This window comes from Adiantum capillus-veneris, chromosome 11 (genome assembly GCF_014529385.1).
Source record: "Adiantum capillus-veneris isolate H3 chromosome 11, ASM1452938v2, whole genome shotgun sequence".
Classification (NCBI taxonomy): domain Eukaryota; kingdom Viridiplantae; phylum Streptophyta; class Polypodiopsida; order Polypodiales; family Pteridaceae; genus Adiantum; species Adiantum capillus-veneris.
Genome location: NC_140941.1, coordinates 58,403,678 through 58,420,715, shown reverse-complemented (window position 1 = coordinate 58,420,715; position 17,038 = coordinate 58,403,678). Strand labels below are relative to the sequence as shown.

Genomic DNA, 17,038 nt, shown 5'->3' with positions numbered 1-17,038 from the left:
GGAAGTCATCGCCTTTATTTCATTTCCCTTCTTTTGAATTCCCAAGTTTTTTTTTTTTCATGCATTCTTTTTCTTGTTTTTGTTTTTATTTTGATTTTTAGTAAGCTACATCAGACTTGATTGTTTTTTTTTTTTTCCCACACACATTCCACTCTCACTGCTGCGTCGAGCAGGAATTATTAGCACTTACACTTCCACCCCGTACAAAACCTGGCTATGGCTCGTGGCTCTGTCACTAGAGACAAAGTGGACCCACCTGCCTACCAAACTTGTACGGCGACGGTCACACAACATATAACATATAAGTTTTGTTTTTTTCTTACCTTGGCTCATCACTAGTGTAAATTAACTAGCATACCGACCATAATCTAGAGTTTAAAGGTCTATACTCCCAACCACAGAGACCTACATCACTTCTAAGGATCGTTAGATCACCATTAAGAGCATAAATATATTGCCCAAAACTAGTTTAGCTAAAGTGATTCTATTAAATAATCACCTTGACTACCCTTCTCAGCCACTAAGAGCTTGGTCACCGGTTGGTGATTGCTAAGTCTAGATAAAGGAAAGTTAAAAAGAACATATAAACCCCCTAAGCTAACAAGTCTAATATAACTATGAATAGTGTTGTACTAACTTGTCACTGACACATCTATTACAGCAAGCACATAAATAATCAAAATTAAATAACTGAACAGTATTAGTAGAAGTAAACCACGTGGTTAATCTGCTTGAAAATGCTCCACTTTAGAGCTACTTCCCCAGAAATAGCTCTGACAGTCAGCTTCAATTTGTAACAGGTACTTCTTCGCAAAATTGCTCGGTTCTGCAAAAAGATTAGACTACACTCCCCCTAAAGGAATGTAGATATCCTACTCCTAATTTTGATGGGTTTTTGTTTTAGTTGTTTTGTTTTTGTTGTTGTTTTTCTTTTTTAGTGTTTTGTTTGAATAAAACAGAAAATCAAGCATAAAAGAAATGATTCTTTTTGGACTTTGTGAAACTTTTTAATTAATTTTTTTTTAAATATATTTTTGTGATTTTGTTTTTGTTTTTGTTTTTATTATTTTTTATTATTTATTTTTTATTTTTATTTATTTTTTAACCTCTTTCTACATATTACGAAATAGTGCAGGTGCATTGGCTAAGCCAAAAGGTTCTGCACGCTGAAGACCCCCTCCATAGGGTAAAGCCTGGCCATATTGGATTGCCGCATGCTGCCTAGGCAACAACACATGATATAATCCCCTAGGTAAACCCAAGGGTACCCCCTCATCCTCATCATCAAGAGTAATAAACTCCAAATCTTCGAGGGGGTCAGCCATGATGTCCTCATCTAAGACGGGAAACATCTCCATGAATGGTACAGGGTCATTTTTACAAAAATACCCGAAGAGCGTAATCAAAAACCGTAAATAGTCCCAATCATGCACCTCTAAATCAAAACCCATGGCCCACCATCTTAATAGCCATTCTACTTCATATAAATCTTCAATCATGCACACAATAGTCTCTATGCCTAACCCACGGACGAAAGGTCTAAACACAGCAAACAAATAGTCTAGAGATGTTTCCATGACTCACCAAGTAGATGGACTGGAATGGGTGTGGTGGTGGACGAGGCGAGAATTCCTGCCATAGAATAACCCTTGTTAACACGCATTCCAAAACAAGTATGAAATAAACAAATTGCTACTACAACTACAACCCCCTTTTTTTTTTATAATGGTTTTACCCTTATGTCATTTTTTTCTTTAAAAAAAAAAATAGAAAACTATGTGAAATAATGTTTCACTCTCAGACCATTGACTTTAAAAGGATCGAATGCTTTGTCAATGTCCTGAACTAACAAGGACCCATTAGTGAAGGTCCGAAGTATGCTAAAAGGGCCTAGCCATCGTATCTGCAGTTTCCCAGGAAATTTATAGTAACGGCTATCATAAATTAACACCTTTTCATCTTTTTTAAATTTCCGAACTTTAATATGGCGATCATGCCAAGCTTTACGTCACTTTTGCATAGCCTCAAGACTTTGTAAGGCTAGCAAGCGCATCTCGTTGAGTTTAGTCAAGGTAAATAGCCTATCTTTTAAAGACTCCTCCTCACCAAATCTAGTAGATAAGGCAACCCTTAAGGTTGGAATCTCCTTTTCGATTGGGAATATGGCTTCAACACCATAAACTAAAGTGAAGGGTGTATTTTGTGTTGTTACCTTAAAAGTGGTGCGATAAGCCCATAATGCCTCTGGTAATCGTTCATCCCAATCACGGCAGTTATCGGCTACCGTTTTTGTTAAAATGTTACCCAGAATTCTGTTGGTAACTTCCACTTGCCCATTCGCACGTGGATAATAAGGTTTAGACTTTCGATGTTTAATTTTATAGAGCTCGGTCAATTCCCTAATAGTGTCGTTGAGGAAATGAGATCCTCTATCGCTAACCAGCTCCAATGGACAGCCAAATCTTGTAATGATATCCTCAAAGAGGAACTTAGCCACATCTAAGGCTCTATCAGTTTTCAGAGGCTTAGCTTCAACCCACTTGGTAACATAGTCTGTACAGACCAAAATATATCGATTAGAACGATATCGGGATGGAGGATCTATAGGTCCTACAAAATCTATTCCCCATTTCTCAAATGGTTTCAACGCTAGTATTGGTGTTAACGGCATTGCATATTGAGCAGTGGGTCGACCCACTCGCTGACATTTGTCACACTTTTTACAATGTGCAAAGGAATCCTTATAAATAGTTGGCCACCAATATCCTGCCATCAATACTTTTCTTGCAGTCAATTCCCCTGCAAAATGGCCTCCACAAGGCTCATCATGTAATGCCTTTAAAATTTGATAAACCTCATCCTCTCTTAAGCATCGTCTATAGATTTTTTCACGATGAAAATAGCGATATAAGAAACCCCCCATTAATGAATAATGACGGGCTTGAAGAAGTAGTTTCTTCTTTTCATGCTTAGTCGCTTTATGAGGATATTCAGACGTGCTAAGGAAGTTAGCTATATCGGCATACCAAGGTAGCTCACTTTCGACCAAAAACAGGTTAGCATCGGGTAAGTTATCATCAACTCCCCTCTCTGTATCATCAGTGAGTAGTCTAGAAAGATGGTCAGCTAACACATGCGACTTGCCTGGTCGTACAGCTACCTCAAAGTCAAATTCTTGTAAAAGTAACATCCATCGAATCACTCTCCCAGAAATCTCTGGTTTATTTAACAAGTATTTCAATGCACCATGATCCACATAAAATACAAAATGATTTCCCAATAGATAATGTCGAAATTTATCGACAGAGAAAACCATAGACAGGCATTCTTTTTCGGTTGTAGTGTAATTATGCTCAGGGTAGCTTAAGACCCTACTAGCATAGTAGATTGGATGATCAACCCTCTTGTCATCAGCTTGACATAATACAGCCCCAACTGTTGTATGTGATGCATCAGCATGGATATGAAATTCTTTTGTCCAATCAGGACTTACTAGAATTGGCGCTTTTATCAACCGGTCTTTAATATCCTCAAATGCAACTTGACATTTGTCAGTCCACACATAACCCATATCCTTTTTTAGTAAATTTGTCAGAGGACCTACAATTGAAGCAAAGTTCAAAATGAACCTCCTATAGTAATTTGCATGCCCTAGAAATCCTCGCAGTTGGCGAATGTTCTGAGGTACTGGCAAATCTTTGATTTTACTAACCTTACTCTCATCTACCGTAATGCCATCTCACGAGACAACATGCCCCAATAGTATCCCTTTGGTTATCCCAAAGACACACTTCTCAGGGTTTAAAGAAATGCCCATTTCAATACTACGTTCAAACACTAAGGCCAATTTCTCAGGCATGTCCTCTTCAGTTCCTTGTACTGAAAAATCATCTAAGAAAATCTCCATCCATTTTTGTAGAAAATCTTGATAAGCTGCAATCATAACACGTTGGAATGTGGCCGGGGCATTACACAGCCCAAATGGCATAACCCGATAAGCAAATGTTCCCCATTTAGTAGTAAAAGTAGTTTTTGACTGATCATCTTCATGTATTTGAATCTGATTATAGCCACTGAACCCATCCATAAATGAATAAAGGACATACCCGGAAACACGATCCAAAACTTGATCGGTAAAGGGCAAAGGGAAATGATCTTTCTTAGTTTTCCCATTGAGTTTTCTATAGTCCACGCAGATACGGATTTTCTTATTTTTCTTGGGTACTACCACAATTGGGGAAACCCAATCACTGTAAGCAACCACATAGATAAATCCCACCTCCAAGAGTTTCATTATTTCTGCCTTTACCAATTTAGCATAAACAGGATTGGTGCGACGCTGACGTTGACAAATAGGTCGAGTCCCATGTTCTAAATCGATATAGTGTTGACATAGTTTAGGCTTGACTCCTCGTAAGTCTTTATACGACCATGCAAAAGCATGTTGATACTTTGTAAGTACTTCTTTGAAACTCTCCAACACTTTTCCTTTTAATTGGCTTCCCAATGTCAAAAATTTTCCTTCTGACACTTCCCATTGAACAGTTGAATTATCTTTCGATAATACAAAGGAAGATTGTGTTCGTGGCATAGCCCTGATTAGAGGGTGTTTGTCCTCCTTATAAACAACATTTTCAAGTAAATTGTGTTTATTTATAAGAGATTCAGACTATTCCTTTTTAGTCTCTATATCACTCATAACAGCCAATGATTGTGTCCCACAATAGGGTACAATTGCAATTTCATAAGTCCTGGTTGGCAAACCCTCTATATTTACCATATAGGTATCTAGTGTTACTTCAGACATGGAAGAGTTCTCCCAGTGTGGAATTCTGAGACGTCCGTGATTCCATATTCCTCTGGCTGTTCTTCCATACCTTCTTGTTCATAATAATATTCCCATTGCTTCAATAATTCTTTGCTATGCTTAGCCTCTAAAATAGCTTGGCCTTTTTCTCTTTCTAGTCGGGCTATTTTTTGTAGCACTTGAGCCATAGCTTCATGTGCTAACTCACGCTCTTTTAATAATTGTTCCCAGATAGCGTTTACTTCTGCTAATGCACTAGACTGTCCTTCAGACTTATCCGTATTCTTTAAGTCATCCTCCAGAGTTATATTAAAACAATTAGCCAAACACTCATCTGAGGTGGACATCCATTGTGCAATGTCCTTGTCAGAATCATAACCCGAAGAATAATGAACTTCATATTCACCCATTCCTAGGTGACGGGCATAATTACCAACACTCTCTGATGTGGAGATTGTCCCAGTGGAATCATCCTCTATCCGCATATGGTAACCATTGCCAGAAATCGAGAATATTTATCCGTATCTAATGAGAAGCATTGTTTAATTGCTTCTTCCTCCTCTGATTTATCGCCGCTATAATCTGTGTTGTCTTCTGTTTCTGACACAGTCGATTTTTTATACTCCCGCAAAAATTGTTTAGAGACAACTCGCAATTCTACTCTATCGTCCCGAGGACCAATAGTGATCACTCCTTTATGCCAACTTTGCACACACCTAGCTTGAACAAGCCAAGGTCGTCCTAACAATATTGGGAAAGAGGCTCCATACGAATGTGGTCGGACTATCAAGTAGCTCACATGGAATTCTAGTCCCGCCACTATGGTCTTGATCCCTTGTAAAATCCCTAAGGGTTTTACACGTCGTTGATCAGCCAAGCGTAGAATAATGTTCGTAGGTTCGACTTGTTTCAATCCCAACTCCCCCATAGTTTGCTCAGTCATTAAACTGACTGCTGCTCCACCATCTAATTGCACTCCCGTCACACTATGGCTTCCTATTTCCAAGGAAATAGTAGGCGCTTCTAGATCCATAAACATATCTACTACTTGAACTCCTTTTTCTTTAATTGGCTCTGTCATTTTAGAGCTTCTTCTCTTCCCTCTCCTATGTACGAGCTTATGATATAATTGCTTCTTACAAAGAGGAGATATCTCTACTAAAGTGGTCAAGTCCAATGATATTTTACAATCTTTCATAGACTCCCATAAATTAAAGATATCTGGTACACTCTTTTTGTGTACTATAGATGTTTGTAATCTTTCTGGAAAAGGTGCTATACCTTTTTTAATTTCTTCCTTTTCTTGTAGCTTAAAAACAATCGGTGATTCATCAGCAGAATGATCCTCCGATGCTTCTTCAAGAGATTCTACAAACTCTTTTATAGAAGAGTTATCAACTTTCTTATTCGCATTCGGAACAATAAACCCTTTATCATGGTCCATCTTTTGAGACGAGTAACTACCCCAACCATCACAGGTTCTTTAGCAAAAGTCACTCTCCTTGATTTTCGTTTACGAGGGAATGCATCTTGCAGTTGTTCAACCTCTACTAAATTGGCAGAAGTACCAGTACCCTCATTGATTTCTGTTTCCCTTTGTCATTTTTCAATGAAGTTACCCGTTTTGGGCATACATCTTCATAATGACCCTCCTCGCTACATATGCGACATAATGGTATATAATCTTGATTTTTTCGAGGATTAGGGCAATAGGGAGATATATGCCCTTCCTGTTGACAATTATAGCATACCACAAGGCTAGTTGGCCCCATATTTGGGTTAGTATATCGAAAATTATTCCGGCGAAATGGAGGTTTATACGGAGAATTTCTCCTCGTTTGTCCTTGTAACCTTGGCGTAGGTGGTATCCCCTGTGTTGGTAACCCTTACCTTTCTTGTTGTAATTGCTGCTGATATGTTTCTGGCAGGCCCCTTTGCATAAAAGGTTGAGGTGGTGGACCTATCTCATAAGTCATATTGCTCCTATCCATAAAGTTATAATTAGTTTGCATAGCCTTTACTTGTCGGCGCTCATACGCTTGCTTTACAAAGCAATTGTCTTCCACATGATTGTTTTTTAGACAAAAGGTACAAAACAGTGTACGTACTTGGTCCGGCACTACCCTTGATGCAGTTGGACATTCAGTTGCCAAATGGCCGTAACCGTTGCACTTCCCACACCACACATTGGATCTCATTGGAGGTGCACTCATAGACGGGCCTGCTGCTTGTTGAGCTATAGCATATACTTCTTTCGTTTGAGGCCTTAAAGCACTCAAAATTTCTTCTTTTAATTTTCCAACTGTGACAGTCATTAATTGGACTACCCTCTCTTCTGTGAGAGCTGGTCGTGGTGGTGTACCAGTCTGCAGCATGTATGCTGGAGCTGTCATATATGGAGTTGGAGTATAATAAGGAGTTTGATTTGTATTTACCACCACTTGTGGTGGTGTACCTCCATAACCAGATAATGGCTCTTGAGTTCTTGGAATCGGTATAGTGGGAGAAGTAACCATACTAGGTCCACTAAACAATTCTCTTCTCCTCTGTTGGCTTAATTGCACCTCTTCCCAATTTCTAGCTTCTTGTTTAGCAGCTGTTAAGTCTGCCAGTCTTCTTAAACTCACATATTGTTGAGCGTTCAGATCTCGCAAGCCATCTATAAGTCTACGTTTTTTAGTATCCTCATTGGGTGCCGTATTTCCCACCTTTCTTACTATTGTCTCTATCCTTTGGATGTAATGATCAATGCTTTCGTTGATCCCCTGCTGAAGATAGTCTAACTGTTGAGCGAGTCTATCTTGGAATCCCTGACGGCGAAACTTTGCTAAAAATGTTGTTGTCAACTCAGGGTAAGTAGCCCTATTTGCTACTGGTACGTTACCATACCAACTGGCAGCTTCATCCTTAAATGTAGCTGGAAAAATATGTAATTTTTGATCATTATCCACAATTTCGTTTGCTACACATGTTACTTCAAATTTTTGAAGATGAGCATCCGGGTCTTCATCCCAGAGTCCTGCAAACTGTGTAAAGTCTGCCAATCGTATCGTAGCTCGTGCTACAGGCACTGCCATTTGTTCTAACGGATTTTCAAAGAGTGGGTCCTCCCAAAAATTTAGTACTCGTGGTCTGGGTAAAGCAAATAAACTTCTCAATCCCAAGTCTCGGCACTGGTATAAATTAAATGGTTGGTCAACTATTTCTCTCTCTGGTGTGGGTTGACCCACTAATCTACCTTCTCTTAATCCCTCAATCAATACTCTTGGTACTTGTTCTAAAAGTAGCGCGTTAACGCGCTCAAGTTGATTGGCAAGATCTTGTGCTATTAACTCCTCTCGCTTCTTTCTACGTGCTTCTCTAGCCCTATTTTGGTCTCCTCCTCTGCTAGAATCTGCTCCACTCATACGATACACACAATTGTGTGACTCCTCTCGATACTAATCCTTTGATGCAGCGTATACCACTGCTAGGATTTCACGCTCAATCTTTATAATATCCTCTCGAGTTTCTATAAGCGAATTTAGTAATTGATTTACTAAGGGTCGTAAAAGAGGTTTTATTTGGCTCCTATGTGCTATTTTAACAATAATTTGTCTTAGATTTTTTTTTTCCTTTACTACAATTGTTGATCTTGTGTTTCCAATCACACAAGGTGGATGTGGAACACGGCAACAGTACTGACAATGAGTCCTCCTACTTCTCTCCGTTTGTAGTTGACTTTGTGACCCTACAGAGTTAGTCGACACGATGTTTTGGGGTTTGAAATCCCAATTTTTATACTCTTGGAGCCACTCGACGTTAGGACGTAGTTTTCCAAGCATACTTTATAGTTACTTGCTTTTACAAAAGCCACTCAGCCGTTGCTTTCTCTTCTAGCTCAAGGATGTCTCTATGCTCTTTAATCATGTAAGGGTCCAACTCTCTAGGTACCCCACTCCCTAATGCTAAGTACTTCCTAAAATCGCTAAATGCTAGCGGCCTTTCTTTTGGAATCGAATACCTTTCACAATGGTATCCCCCTCCTGAATCGAATGCTACTGTCTTATAGTATATTACGTCCACTAATCTCCAGTGGGCAATCAGCTGAATTGCTGCGTATGTGTCTAAGTGCGTTAAGGGTTTTTGCACAGGATCTCTAGGGGTGTTAACGATTATTTCCGAAGTATCTAACTGTTGAGCATCTATATTTAGGACCCTTTCCGGCTCAGTGTACTCGTGTACACCTTCTCCTTCTTCCCCTAATGCGCTACATAGCCAGCCTATATATAGGCCTTTATAAGTGTACTCTACCGCGCTCGTGGCTCCTAAAAGCTTGTCTATTATTTTCCACTTAATGACATCAGGAAAATTGCTGACCCATTCTAACGACATAGAATACAGGGTTGTTTTGCATACAGGGTTATGCCATTTGGTCTCACAAATGCACCTGCCACATTCCAAAGATATGTCACATATGTTTTTCAACCGTTCTTTGGAACATCCATAAGAGTGTTCATTGATGATTTTTGTATATATAGCTCCCGTATTTCACATTTAGAAAAGGTAACTGAAGGTTTGGCCAGGTTGCTGAACATCGCCTTCAAAGTCTTCTAATTAGCGTTCAAGTAACCCAACGGTCCCCTAACTAGCCTATACGTGCACTAATTTGCCATAATTGTGTGGCTTTCAAACCTATTTATCAATTTTCTAATTATGCGTTAGTATTTTCCTTCCGTTACTATGCTTCGTAGTCCAACTCTCTAATATGCAAGATTACTCATATATGCTCTCCAGATATGCTATTTATGGTTAAAATCTGAGTTCCCATATACATTTTTAATGGAATTTTTAGTCAAAATTCATCAGCATGCAATCATTTAGATATTTATTTGATCGCTAGAGTTCACAACTACACTTCAGAACTCACACATTTTAGACTCATAAAACAAAGCAATCACTCATTGGATTTCAAATTAATGAACATTGCATTTAGAATCACTGAATAGATTTGCAAATGTTTCAATAAAAAAACACCAGAATAATCTTGTAATGATGTAAATTTCTATTAAAATGCCAAAAACTGTCAATGATTCAATTTCTCTTCCCAAATGCCACTAACCATGCAAAAATGTGCAGCATTTCATTTCCAAGTATGCTTTTAATACAGATAAGTCTTCAAACAATCAGATTTGTGCTCAACTATGAAGCTAGCAATGCAAATAATGAAAGTAGCAATACTTCTTTCTAGTTTTATGAACTTGTTTGGAAATCAATAAAAAGACTAACCAGTGAATTTTAACTTTTGATTTCGTGTATTTTGCTTTCCGTCTCCGTCCGAATTCGAGCAGCGGCTCCTCTCACTTGAAAGTGAGTCACTCCGCGGCAAGATTTTGAATTCGTTTACCAAATTTCACTCTCTTTCTCTCACTAGCTCAGCAAGGTCTTCACTCTCTATCCATTTCACTACCCACAGTCCCTTTTTCTGTCTCTGGCATCCTGCAACTAGTTGCCTTTTCCCTCTTTCTCTTGCTCTGGATTTACTACAGAGAATTCATTTTTTGTCTCTCTCCTAAACTTCAGCACTATGCTCATGAAGGCAAAGAATAACACACAAACTCGCAGTCATTCTCAAGGAAATTAGCATACACAGACTATGACAGTGTTCTCTCTCATTTTAACGATTCCTACACACTCACATATTCGGCCCAATCTCTCCTTTCTTTTCTGAGTACCCGGAAATCTCTCTCTCTCTCCTGCTTATGATGAGAGAGAGATCTCTTAAAGCCACAAATATTGTATTTGAACAATTTTGCTCCGTGCTGTAAAAGCTCTAGCTCTCTAAGTAGCTTCCATGGTGTGTAACGCTCTTTTCTACTCGCGCTCACATCTTTTGATTGAAAATTCTGAGTTTTCGACTTGCCTCTTCTATCACTCGATTCATTGCGTCATTGTATTTATATGCGTCATTACGTCATTGTATTTAATGGTCTTTGCGTCATTGTCTTCTCTATTCATTCAATATTATGTTTAAATATTCGTGTTTTTAATGCAGGTATGGATGATGAGGAGTTTCTTTCTTCTTTGTCACCGCAGCAGAGACAGTGGTACGTGGAGCGTCATCGCTCTGGCGCATCATCGCGCGTTCCTACACCATCCGCATCTCCCTCTCTTTCGGAGCATTCGGCGCGCTCCGAAGCTTCGGCGTCGACGAGACGAGCGTCACACTCGTCTAGACACCGGCGCTCTAGTGGTGGCGGTGGCGGTTGTTGTGGGGATTGCGCCACCGATGCCTCCACACCGCCTCGTGTTCGACGAGGCTCTTTACCCTCCCCTTCTTTGCCCGCCCCCACACCAGCCACAGCATCGCCGTCTACGCCAGGTTTTGCACGGCTGACTGTTCCTAGAAGCTACACACCTCTACCTACTCCGCCAGGAGCCACCCCACTCGACACTCCTCGCTTCGGCGCCCAGACGCCGATGGAGACACCTGACGTCCATACCCCCATCGACACGCCGCTAGAGACCCAGGTTCACGCGTCACCGGCCAGAGGGCTTGCCTTACTCCGTCGACATCAGCGGCGGCATCATCATGGATGATGACGGCAAGAAGGTGATCTCGCGCATGCGTGGTCTTTGCTCTCAGCTGTTTAGACACTATATACTAAACAAATGGAATGAAGTACCAAGTGATTTAAAAAACAGAGTCATCAGCATACTTCATGATGAGTTTCCTGTTCCAACACGGGATCAGCGCTTCAATGAAGACCTGATGAAGATTCGAATGCGCGAATACTGCAAACACAAGCGTTCCGAAGTGCAAAAAGCAATCAAGAATGGGTGGAATAGGCCAGATTGGCTGGCCAAAGAAGATTGGAAGAATGCGAAGAAAGAAGCGCGCGAGAATCCCGACAAGTGGAAGCAACAAAAGGATGCAGCCAGAGCGCGAGTAGAGGCAGGGAGCTCGCACCACTTGGGGAGCGGTGGATGGGCATCATTTGAGGCTTTGTAAGTCTTTTCACATTGCTCTTTATGCATGTTCGATAGTTTAGGGTTTATGAGTTTTTTAGTTCTAACATAATGAAATCTTTGTATGTTTTGACAGTGGTCGATGACAGGACGTGATCCCACACCGTACGAGCGCGAGTACGCAGGCAGGAAGGGCTTAAACGCCCTGATGGACATTCTCAGTTCTCGCGGCGGCATGGTTAGTATTAGGGTTTACTCTTTTTTATTTTTTGTATTGTTTTATAAATGTCGTTATATGTTTATATTTACTGAAAACTGTCTTATTGTCTTTTTTTGCAGAATCCGACAGATACGCCGCTTGGACGCGATGAGACGTCTGATTAGACGACGTCAGTTTAGCCGTAGCTAGATAGCATTAGTTTAGGGTTTCTCATAGCTTATGTATCATGAGACGGATTTTATACGTCTTTTTGAACCATGTATATTATTACATTTGTCACCGCAATTCCTTTTGCCAATCAATTCTTTATGCCTATGATGTTGTACAATTGTCATTATTACATTTGCCAATCAATTCAGTTTGTCTATGATGTGTACAATTGTCAATTTTGCAAACAATGCGTCTTGTGGGTGACTATTTTGGGTCTATTATTTACCTTTGCACTTTTTTTAAAAAGTGAATCAAGTACAATATGGTTGATGGGTGGCAGGGCATTCAATGCCCTGCCACCAAAAAAATATTCTCTCAGGCGTCGCTATAAGCGTCGCTATTTATGGCTCTGTAGCGTCGCTATATGCGTCGCTATACTCTTCTGTGAGAGCGTCGCTATCTGCGTCGCTATAGGCGTCGCTATGAGCGTCGCTATATAGCGACGCCTATAGCAATGCCTATAGCGACGCAGATAGCGACGCTCTCATAGCGACGCTTTTAGCGACGGTTATAGCGACGCCGGGGGTTATAAAAACCCAGTGTATTTCCGTCGCTAAGAGCGTCACAAGAGCACACAACCTCTTGTAGTGTTGCTTCTCTCTCTCTCTCTACCTGTGTAGGTAGCGCTATCTTATGCAGCCAAGGATTAATACCCACACACAGACAAACGGATTAATACACACACAGATGGTTGAAAACGCAATCTCTCTCTTCTCTAAACTTCAGCGCTACCCATCTCTCTCTCTAACTCTGTTCAGCGCTATATTATGCAGCCAAGGATTAATACACAGATGACCTCCTCAAGCCATTCAATACACACACAGTCAAGCAACCGAAATCTCTCTCTCCTTCTTTCTCTCTCTAAGAAAAACCAGCGCTATACTCTCTCTCTCCTTCTCTTATCTGGAGCGCCCCCTTCAGGCTCCCCTTCTGGCAAGAAAATGCTAACCAACTAAATCCCCTCTGCTTGCGACTCTCCACTCCTCCAGGCGACCCCACCTCCCACTGGTTTTTTTCGTAACAGTTTTCGACCTGCTCAATAATCATAAAAAAACTTTATTGTAAATGAGTACCCATAAGTCCTTATTCCCACTACACACAAAAAGTTATTCTCGAAATCTTGTCCGGCAATCGCAACTCGGCTCTCATCGACTCAGCCCTTCCTGGCGTCCCTCAAACTCTCTCGTGACTTAGGCTGGCTCGTGCCTCCTGTACTCGGCCTCTTTCAGGTTTCTTCTCATCTTTAGTTCAACTCTCATCCGCTAAATCTTTAAGGTCTCTTGGGATAGTTTCCTAGGACGTTAAAACTCTTTTGTTTTCTCACCTCAACTTACTGCAGAGCAGGGCTCGCCTTTCCTCTAACTCTCAACCCGCTCGGCAAGGAAACCTAAAACCCTTGTTCACAGCTCGTCTCTCTCTCTCATTATCTGCCCCAAAAGAAAGTTGGCTTCTTTCACGTTCTCTCTCTCCTACACTTCATACTCAGTAACCTTGCGGCACACAGTCCTCTCTGTCAATATCGCACTTATGCTTGACACTTTAATTATAAGCTTCCCGCAAAACAATGACCAATCATTCAAATTTCAATGGCAGTTATATGCAACAGTCATAAAATCATACTAAACAAGCATTATGATGCAGTGATTTACATGCATATGCTCCTAATATGCCCATGCAGGTTCCCAAATTAATGTCAAAAGTTTACAATTTTGGTGTAGATTGATGGGTCTACAGTTGCAGAGCCTAGGTGGGCAATTAAATGTGAATAAATGTCACATTGGGGAGAGTAAAGTCATTCTACTAGGCCATGAAATCTCAGCAAGAGGTATCAACGCCGACCCAAGTAAGGTGTCTGCACTCAAATCCCTACCTTCACCAACGACCGCACGTCAACTGGTCTCTTTTCTACAGAAGGTGAGGTATTTAAGTAGATTCATACATCTACTATCACAACTTGTTCTACCAGTGCAACAACTCACTCAAAGATCAACTTTCACTTGGGACGAGGAAAGCGAACATCACTACAACAAGGTAAAGGAGGTCTTAGCCACTCTGCCAACTATCTCACCACCTAAGTGGGATGAAAAATTCTATGTCACCTCAAGTGTTGGTGATGACTCATTGGGGGCTATGCTACTCCAAAAGGATATGACGACATCTTTCATGAGGCCAATCTACTTCTCTAGTCGAATGATGACAACAGGAGAGAAAGGTTTCACCCATGTGGAACACTTAGTCCTAGCTCTTAGATTTGCAACTACAAAGTTTAGGTCATATTTGCTGCCTAAGCAATTTGTGATTCTAACCACGGATGAAATATTTCCCTATGTTGTACAACACATGGATGTGTCTGCTAGAATTACTAAATGGCTAGTTCGTCTGCAAGAGTTTGACTACACGGTACATGTAGAAAGCACGACAAGGGCAAGTTTGGGGGGACTCATGACCTACCAAGTCTTTGAAGGGAAGGAGAAGCAATCTAAGGAAGGAGAAGTCTGATTACCTCCAGTACCACCGATGGTAGAAGGATCATACTCTCTCTACTTTGATGGAGCCTACAAGCGAGCGTCCGACAAAGCAGCTGCAGGCATAGTGGTCTTTGATGACAAAGGGACAAAGGTATTTTCGTTGGGCCAATTGTTAGATTCACATTCTAACAATGAAGCCGAGTATGCAGCACTAACCAAGGGTCTACAATGGTGCGTCTCACAAGGTGTACAACGCCTTAATGTATTTGGGGATGCTCTACTTCTGGTAAGGCAAGTAAATGGAGCATGGACATGCAAGAATCCTAGTTTAAGGACTCACTTAAGTGGTGTAAAAACCTTGCTGGATAAGTTTGAAGAAGTTCAAATACACCATATCCCAAGGGCTCAAAACCAAGAAGCAGATGCCCTAGCAAGTGAAAGACTACAGGAAGTGGTGGTTGGAGCAATAAAACTAAAGCTCCCTCTATTTCAAGGAAGTGATGCCTTGCCTGACATCATGCATTTTTTGGAAACAGGGGAATGCCCATCAGATTTAACAAAGGGACAGAAGCAATGGCTGACGCGGAAGGCCACAAGGTATCGACTCATCAATGACGGTTTGTACTATAAGAGTAAGGACCAAATACTCAGGAAGGTCTCTCTTTCTCAGGAAATCACGGGAGTAATTGCTAGCTGTCACGACGGGGTTTGTGGTGGTCACTTTTCCCTAGACATAACAAGTAGGAAAATCTTGCAGGCAGGCTTCGTATGGCCTAGCCTCAACCGTGATGTACACCACTGGTGCAAAACATGTAAGTTGTGTCAAAAGGCCGGCACTAGGTCACTTATGCCTGAACCACAGACACCTATTCTCTCATATGGCCCATTTGAAAAATGGGGTATCGATGCCATTGGGCCATTACCTAGGGCCAACTCAGGAAAATTCTACATTATCATGGGGGTCGACTACATGACTAGATGGGCAGAGGCTACAACCACCACTAGAATCACAGCGGTAGAGGTAGCTAAATTTATCTACGAGCACATATGCTGTAGGTTTGGCACACCTTTAGATATCATCTCTGATAGAGGGCCAGGTTTCAGAGCAGACTTGGTAGGAGAATTAATGCAGAAACTGGGCATTACAAGGAGGCACTCTTCACCATATTACCCTCAATGTAATGGCCTAGTTGAAAAGGTAAATGGAATGGTTTCTAAAATTCCCCCCAAGTGAGCTCTCATGGCCTCCTTATATAGGGAAGGAGGGAAGGATTTAGCAATATTTCTATTTGAGGTGAGTGTCCCACTTTGGTGACTAGGAAAATGGGGTGCATGTGACTGTGGCTCCCATCTTGTCTCCTCATTATTTAAAATACCAGAGTCAATAGAGAGAGAAAAAGAGAGAATGTGGATAGGATGTAGAGGATAGGAAATATTTACAATAGTCTAGCTTTGGATAGACATAAGCTTATTAGGGAGAGAAGAGAGAGGTAAGAAAATTATAAAAGAGGTTGTCGAAGGTGGATATTTGTTGATGAGGATGGATCCTCCAAAAATGGTGATAGAATTACTCTAGACTAGCCAAGACCTCATTAAAAGAGCCTTGTCTCTTGTAATCATGCTTGAAGACTTGTAGAACCATAGCCATTCTAGAAGGAAGAAAAGTGGGGACCAAGCAGGTAAACAATCATCCTGGAGACTGGGATAAGTATCTACTACCAGCTTTATGGGCCTACAGAACTTCATTTCGTACATCCTTGGGATTCACACCGTATCATCTAGTATTTGGTAAGGAAGCAATCTTGCCCATTGAAGTGCAACTACAAAGTCTCAGAGTAATGGCAAGCCAGCTTCAACAGCCCAACATGCATTTGAGATATCACATCATCAACTTGGAAAGACTGCAGCTGGACAGAGAAGAAGCAATAAATTATTATGCAGCACAAGCAGAGCATAGACGGCTTAGCTTTAACGAGCATCTCCGGAAAAAAGAATTGAAGAAAGGAATGTTGGTGCTCCACTACGACAATCGCTTCGACACGCGCAAGGATAAGAAACTCCTACTCCGATGGGAAGGTCCTTTCATCGTCAGGAAAAAGTATGCCAATGGAAGCTACTAGCTTATGGAGGCTGATGGAAAACTTCATAAACCCAGGGTAAATGGTTGGCGACTTAAACCTTATTTTCTTCGATTTGACCAGGCTCCACCTATTGACATTCCAGATGAGGGCACACCATCAACCGCCACCTCCGATGATAATGATCAAACAGATGAGCTAGAGACATGAATGCCTCTAGCCAAAAGGGGAGGGCTAATGATGGGGGCTTTTCACAAGCCAAGCTCCCATACCCCTCTTCTCTCGTCCCCACCCCATAAAAACCCCC

General features: G+C 41.2%; 1 pseudogene; it reads right to left on the bottom strand.

The window, feature by feature from the left end:
* Nucleotides 1-4,794: 4,794 nt before the first annotated feature.
* LOC147447290 (uncharacterized) lies at nt 4,795-7,884 on the bottom strand (annotated as a pseudogene).
* Between the last annotated feature and the right edge of the window lie 9,154 nt (nt 7,885-17,038).